Raw genomic sequence first — 7,775 nt, forward strand, 5'->3', positions numbered from 1 at the left:
AGTGCAGAACACTTTATCTACAAAAGACTTCCTTCCTATGAATTTCTAATCACCAGTTGGCTCTTGTGATTTTCGAGTATACCAGTTGTTTCCTCCTATTAGCTAGCACAGTCCAACAAATTTTCTCGGAACTCAGTTTTGTTGAGGAAAAAACCATAGTAAACATCACATCATGCGACATATATATCTTGCGCATTGCCACATATACATCACAATGATAGATAAACAACTCTAGTTTTACATTGCTGACACTAATAAAAATATATAGAGATTTCATAAATGAAGTAGTTCTAAAAATATATCTATCACATACCAGTACGTAGCTCTGAGTTGTGTGCATAAGGAAATTCTATGATTAATCTTGTAGATATTGCATGCATGCACTTGTCAAAAGAGGCAAAAGTCTTGTACCTAGCTCTCCTAGGTACATGAGGATGATGCATGCACATGTGCAGGTCTGAAAAATCATAGCTTGCATGCTCGAGCGGCAACAGGCAAGTAATATTTTGATTCGTACCTAGCTCCTTTCCATAGAGATACAAGGATGATGCATGCACGTGTGACAATGAGTGCTCCTTCGATCTGTGCATGAAACGCAAAGCCGTTGAAGTGCATGCATAAGAGAATCGGAAGATCGGCCAAGGGTAGCTAGACGAACTGCACGGAGGCGGCGGCGGCGGCAAAACAGAGGCTGCTGAACTGCATATGCAAGGGTGGAGGCTCCTACGGTCGGATGAGGGTGCGAGGCGATCAACTCTGCGACGGCGCCGGCGACGGCGGCATAGGCATATGCGAGGTCATCGGGGGTTTTCTCCTCGTCACTTGTTTTGTCTTGATCGTGCAAGCTATAATGTTTTGTGGTGTATAATCTATATCTCTTGTTTTTAGATCTACTAGGTATTTGCCCGTGCGTTGCAACGGGAGCATAAAATTAGAAGGACAAGGAGCATAAAATTCTAGTGGTCCGACACTAATCATGTCAAATTTATACATTTTATTCTTGTTTCATTTATTTATTTTCTTCTTCTTTTTCTCCTTCATCAATTTATCTCCTCCTCCCCGGTCCAAGATTTCTACCACCTTCAAATGCACATCTAGCGATTTTTTTGGGGTTGCAATATAATACGTAGATTGATTGTGTTTTATTTGGACGGAGTGTTTGGCAGCCATGTAAAACAATGTATATACACACATTGTTTAAAGCAATATAATATTTTGCAACGATGAAAAAAACTATTATGTATTTCAGACTCACTGTCCATCTGGTTTTAACTAATATACAAGATGAACAAGCCGACAACAGATGTTTTGATCGGCAAGCCTGTTACTATGTTCTAGTGTATGCCAATATGTGCTCCATCTTTTAAGATATAGACCAAGTGACAAAATAATGGTGATTATTTCAAGAAAATAACACATTCTCAAGATACCACCTGGTATCATTAGCAAGTAGTACAACTTTTAGTGTCACAAATTCAACACCAACATACCGCTTCCAAGTTCCAACGTAATAAAGGAACACGCCCATACAAAATAGTTTGAGTAAAGCAGTGTCTATTTGTCATCTGAACTATTGGATATGGGATAAAAATGGTCTGTTGAAAACATGCAGTCCCCATTGATGATAAGCAACGAACCCAATGAGATTACAGCCCGACTTTGAATATCTTACATTCAAAACCTGTAGAAATTGATGCTAATCAAATAGTAATCAGTGCTATACCCATGTAATATACTCAGGTGATTGTGTTAGTGCTTGGTACTATTGTTTTCGGCAATACCATACTAATCTATAGTAATTAGTGCTGAACCTGGAGTATGGAGATGACCCATTGACTACTGGCTTCACACCTGCCTTAGTGCTTGGTACAATTGTTTTCGGCAAAGGATTAAGCTTGTTTTTGCACCTCTGGTGGAGCAGCTAGCAGCTGTTGCCTTTACCTGGATTCAGTTGTGAGGCACGAATCATTAGACTAAGTACAGAACCTTGTTTTATAAATATAACACAACTACTATCTCACATCAAAATCTTACCTGTGCTGAAATCTTACAACAGATGTTTACATTTACTTTCTGAAGAACAAGAAGCTACTACCATTTTCACATTATACTGGGCGCGCACACTGGGAGATTGCCATGTATCATTGTTTTTCCTACTGCAGTGTCGCTTGTTTGATTGCTCTGCTGATGGCCCTGTTCAGTGCGAGAAGAGGCACATCTGACGCCTACCCAAAAATAGAACTAAGAAATGAATATAAGGAGACGGGAAAAGAGATCAAAGAAGGAACAGTCAAAGATAACCTTACCTCGGAAGGATCTTCATCAGGTTTTTCATTTCAGATATAGACAACAAGAACATCTTCACCCCCACTTAATCCAAGCAATCTCTATTGTTCAAGCAGACAAATCCTCAGCTTGCCCCTGGTTCTAGTCAATCGCCACTTCATAAGAGCTTCAATAATCTGCATTGAAAAAGTCAATTGAATTAAAAATAGTGTAAGTAACCAACATACAGGCTGGTGCAGGGTGGTGCGTCACGAGAGGAGGCGGTTGTCTCCTTGGCCCAAGGCGGTGGAGGAAAGACCTGTTGCCGCAGGCGATGGAGTTGGGGTCTACCTGTCCTGAGGCTGCGACGCCGGCGAGGACAGGGGCAAGCGCAGCCGTGGGATGAGAGAGGCCGCCGCGCGTGGGCGAGGAGGGCGTCTGGCGGCGTGCTGGCGGGGTGTGGGGAGGGGTCCAGATGGTGACGGCGGACCAGAGATCGACGGCGGCGAGGTCCGACAGAGAAGGGCGAGGTGCGGCAGAGGAGGCGAGGGGTGGGCTGGTGCTGGCGACGACGCAAACCTAGCGCGCCTGATCGTTGCGACGGGAACAGAACGTGCGGGGGACATGTGGGCTGGCGCGATTTTGCTGGGCTTGGCCCATGTGCACGCCGAAGAGGAGCAGAATGCTCGACGAACGACAGACGACGTAAGAGGGGAGAGGGAACGCTACGTTTCTTTTAGGTAGTAGAGAAGATATAGACAACAAGAACATCTTCACCCCCACTTAATCCAAGCAATCTCTATTGTTCAAGCAGACAAATCCTCAGCTTGCCCCTGGTTCTAGTCAATCGCCACTTCATAAGAGCTTCAATAATCTGCATTGAAAAAAGTCAATTGAATTAAAAATAGTGTAAGTAACCAACATACAGGCTGGTGCAGGGTGGTGCGTCACGAGAGGAGGAGGCGGCTTGTCTCCTTGGCCCAAGGCGGTGGAGGAAAGACCTGTTGCCGCAGGCGATGGAGTTGGGGTCTACCTGTCCTGAGGCTGCGACGCCGGCGAGGACAGGGGCAAGCGCAGCCGTGGGATGAGAGAGGCCGCCGCGCGTGGGCGAGGAGGGCGTCTGGCGGCATGCTGGCGGGGTGTGGGGAGGGGTCCAGATGGTGACGGCGGACCAGAGATCGACGGCGGGGAGGTCCGACAGAGAAGGGCGAGGTGCGGTAGAGGAGGCGAGGGGTGGGCTGGTGCTGGCGACGACGCAAACCTAGCGCGCCTGATCGTTGCGACGGGAACAGAACGTGCGGGGGACATGTGGGCTGGCGCGATTTTGCTGGGCTTGGCCCATGTGCACGCTGAAGAGGAGCAGAATGCTCGATGAACGACAGACGACTTAAGAGGGGAGAGGGAACGCTACGTTTCTTTTAGGTAGTAGAGATATAATCTACAGAGTATATATCTCTTGGTAGTTAGACCAATCAAAGGGTTATGGAATATTTTTTTCATGTGAAGGGTTGTGGAAACTTCATCTACATGGGCTGATTTTAAGGATGGCATTGGTGGGTAATTTCTTTAACTTTAAAGTTAATCTAACGGTTGTGAATTTTAGATGTAGAAAATTAAAGGTTAGATGTTTCTAATTATTGTGGTAATTTCTAGCCTATTTCTATTTTTCTGGTTAATCCATCAAATACTTTTTATATATAATAGATTGCTCGACAGTAATTTGTTCGTCCACCGTAATACTTATGCTATCTTAAGAGAAGCCACTAGTGAAACCTATGGCCCCGAGGGTCTATCTTTTATCATATAAGCTTTCCATCTACTTTTATTTGCATCTTTACTTTTTCAATCTATATTACAAAATACCAAAAATATATTTATCTTATCATACTATCTCTATCAGATCTCACTTTCGCAAGTGGCCGTGAAGGGATTGACAACCCCTTTATTGCATTGGTTGCGAGTTCTTTGTTTGTTTGTGTAGGTGCGTGGGACTTTTGAGGAGCCTCCTACTGGATTGATACCTTGGTTCTCAAAAACTGAGGAAAATACTTACGCTGCTATTGCTACATCACCCTTTCCTCTTCAAGGAAAACCAACGCAAGCTCGAGACGTAGCACTCCCTGCTGCCTGGCCCCTCCCTGATGCGCCTGGACGACGCCACGGAGATGCCCGAACCCCCTCGACCTCTTTCTCACTCTTCCCGTGGCCCTCCTCTCCTCTACTTCCTCTCTCTCACCCGCGTCGAGCGCCATCATAGCCGCCGCTTGCTGTTGTCGTGGCCACAGCCACTGCCTCACCTCTCAGAAGCGTTCAGAAGCTCTGCCTCGACCACCTCTTCCAACCCCACCGAGTTGTGCCCTGCCAGAAGCCCTGCAGCGTCGTCCCCGACATCATCTTCAACCTCTGGCCGCCGGCAAACTCAACAGGGATTCGCGAGCTCCAGTCTCTCCCTGGCCTCGCCGTTGGCTCTGCTAGATTCGCCGTGTGCCCCTGCCCCCTTCCCCCTCTCTCCCCATGCTAGCCCGTGCCATATAACCATCATGGCCATCGGAGCCGATAGCTCCTCGCCGCCGGTCATGTCGCCACCGCGACTACGGCCGTGCAAGAACATGTCCAATCCCACCGCTACACTCAGTGCACTCCCAGGAGCCGAGCACACCCACCAGATCGTCACTCGTGCTCCGTAGCCCTCTTTCGGTGCACGCCCAGACTCCGGCCGCAACCTGGCTCGACGCCGGCGTCATCTCCGGCCACCCTCGTGCACACCGCTTGCTTCACTCGATGCGCGAGTTCGCCAGCAGCACGTAGATGCCCTCCGCCGGACATTTGGTCGCCGGAGGAGGATTTCCGACGTGCTTCGCCGCGTCTGGCCTCGCCGGCGACTCAACGCCGGTGGGTTTGACCTTGTTTGACATGGGGTTTGACCCCCCCTAGGGTCACTGATGCTGGACCATGCCCTTGTTTAGTTTAGGTGTTAGTTTAGTTAGCGCTAATTAACTTAGTTAATTAGTTGACTCACTGACCAGTGGGCCCAGGCCCTAATTAACCTAGGTTAGTGCTAACCTAACACTAACTAACTCTGTTAGTTAGTTGTTACACTGACATGTGGGTCCCAACGGTCAGGTTTGACCTGGGTTGGCACCTTTGACCTGCTGACGTCACCCCGACATCATGCTGACACAGTTAACCTTTTTCTGAATTTAATCTTATTCAGGAAATTCCAGAAAATGCCTTAAACTTCTAAAATTCATAGAAAATTATCTGTAACTCCAAATGCAATAAGTTATATATGAAAAATGATCAGAAAAATCTAAACTATCCAGCTGAACTAGTTTCACGCATGTTAAAGCAACTTAAACCTGTTGTTTATATAAAAACATGATAATGCACTTTATAAAGTCATAGTTTGAGTTTGAACTTGAACCTTGGGTTCAAAATAACTCAAACCACCCTGTTTGTAGTTGCATTAGCCCAACACACTCATTTTGCCATGTCATGATCATGCATCATATTTGGTAAAGGTAGCGGTGAGAGGCCATGTAGGAGTACATGGTGGGTTGTCTCGTTGAAGCCGTCCTCAGGAACTGAGTTCCGTGTTTGTGATCCATTAACAGTTACTACCACGCATTGGGCCCGAACCAATGGACCCTCTCAGATTCTTAATCACCCTTTTCCTCTGTCCAGGAGTTGCAAGTAGTTTTTGGTGTTTGTAGTATGCTGGAGGCCGTGCGCAGCGCTGACCCGAGGTCTGGGCTGTGATGCGGTAGGCACGTGGCCGGGTATGCAGGGCGCCCATTTGGTGTCGCGGTACCCTGTACACATCATTCGGGGACGTATGTGGAAACCTCGGCCGGACTCCCTGCGGATGGAACCTGAATAGGCGATAAACCTGGACTAGAGACTTGACTGTTTAGGTAGGCCATTCCCGACACCCTCGTTGGGCTTCCGCTTGAAGGTTGCCGAGTACATGTCGTGTAAACGGCGGTAAGGGTGAGAGCGTGTGTGAAGAAGTACACCCCTGTAGGGTTAACATCATCTATTCGAATAGCCGCGTACGCGGTAAAGGACCTCTGGGTTGCCTATATAGTTCATAGACAAGTGAAAGTGGATACTCTAAAATACGCTAGATAAGCGTGAGTGCTATGGATGGCGTTCTTGTAGGGAGACGGGAGCGGATCCATAGCGGTGTATTGATATGGTGAATATGTGGACTCGTGTGCGCCACCCCAAAAGAGTTACTTGCAGTCGTAGTTCAGGATAGCCACCGAGTCAAAGTTGGCTTGCTGCAGTTAAACCCTACAATCCCTTTGTTGATAATGATGCATATGTAGTTAGTTCTGATGTAAGTCTTGCTGGGTACATTTGTACTCATGTTTGCTTAATTTATGTTTTTGCAGAGAGACTTCAGTCTCGCTAGTAGTTCCACGTGGACTTCGACGTTTAGCTTGTTACTTCAGCTACGATCTTGTGCCCTCGGCAGGATCTGGTAGATAGTCAGGCTTCTTAGCCTTTTTCATTTATAGATGTCTGCACCCGGACATGTTAAGCTTCCGCTTGTGCTTTGACTTGTATGCTCTAATTGTTGGGTCACGAGACTCATGTTTGTAATATCTCGCTCCTCGGAGCCTATTGAATAAAGTACTTGAGTTGTAGAGCCATGTTGTGAAGCCATGTTGTATTTGCACATATCGAGCATATTGTGTGTATGGTATTGAAATGCTTGGTATGTGTGGGATCTGACTATCTGGTTGGTTATCCTTGGTGGCCTATCTTACCGGGAAATGTCTCCTAGTGCTTGCACCGAGCCCTAGTAGCTTGCTACTGCTCCGGAACACTTAGGCTGGCCCGCATGTGTCCTTCTTCATTCCTGTGTCTGTCCTGTTGGGGAAATGTCACGCGGTGTCTACCGGAGTCTTGTTAGCCTGCTACAGCCCGGATTACTGGAGTCCTACTAGCCCAGGTGCTATAGCCTGGATTCACTCGCTGATGGCCGACACGTTCATGGCTGGGTAATGTATGCTTGTCCCTGTAAGTTAGCGCCACTTTGGGTTCACGACTAGCCATGTCAGCCTGGGTTCTTTGTCATATGGATGCTAGCGACACTATCATATACATGAGCCAAAAGGCGCAAACGGTCCCGGGCCTGGTAAGGCAACACCCGTGGGAATAACGTGCGTGAGGCCGCAAAGTGATATGAGGCGTTACATGCTAGATCGGTGTGACATAGGATCCGGGTCCTGACAACTTTGGTATCAGAGCCTGACTGCCTGTAGGATTACCAAGCCAAACTGGTCGAAGTTGATCTAGAAATTCTTAAGTTATATAAGGGCATTGATTGTGGTTGGGAACGTAAGGCTCTTTTTACTCCTTATACCTTATGCCCTTCTGATCTGAGTCGTCTTATCTTTCCTACGGGGTTAAGGAACTAGGCTCTCTCTTCTTTCTATCAGGATCACGTGTTACTAATCTGTAGACCTATAGGATTGATGATTCTAAGCTTCAGCTCAGTT

General features: G+C 47.2%; 1 long non-coding RNA gene across 2 annotated transcripts; it reads right to left on the reverse strand.

The window, feature by feature from the left end:
• Window positions 1–406: 406 nt before the first annotated feature.
• Window positions 407–2,818, reverse strand: LOC119325010. 2 transcript variants are annotated; one of them, XR_005157268.1, is made up of 4 exons: window positions 2,617–2,818; window positions 2,307–2,462; window positions 2,035–2,225; window positions 407–1,941 (listed from the first exon to the last, which is right to left on the reverse strand). It is a non-coding gene; the product is annotated as an uncharacterized LOC119325010 (long non-coding RNA). The 2 variants fall into 2 exon arrangements; XR_005157269.1 differs by having other exon boundaries at window positions 2,585–2,818.
• Window positions 2,819–7,775: the final 4,957 nt, after the last annotated feature.

This window comes from Triticum dicoccoides, chromosome 6B (genome assembly GCF_002162155.2).
Source record: "Triticum dicoccoides isolate Atlit2015 ecotype Zavitan chromosome 6B, WEW_v2.0, whole genome shotgun sequence".
NCBI lineage: Eukaryota > Viridiplantae > Streptophyta > Magnoliopsida > Poales > Poaceae > Triticum > Triticum dicoccoides.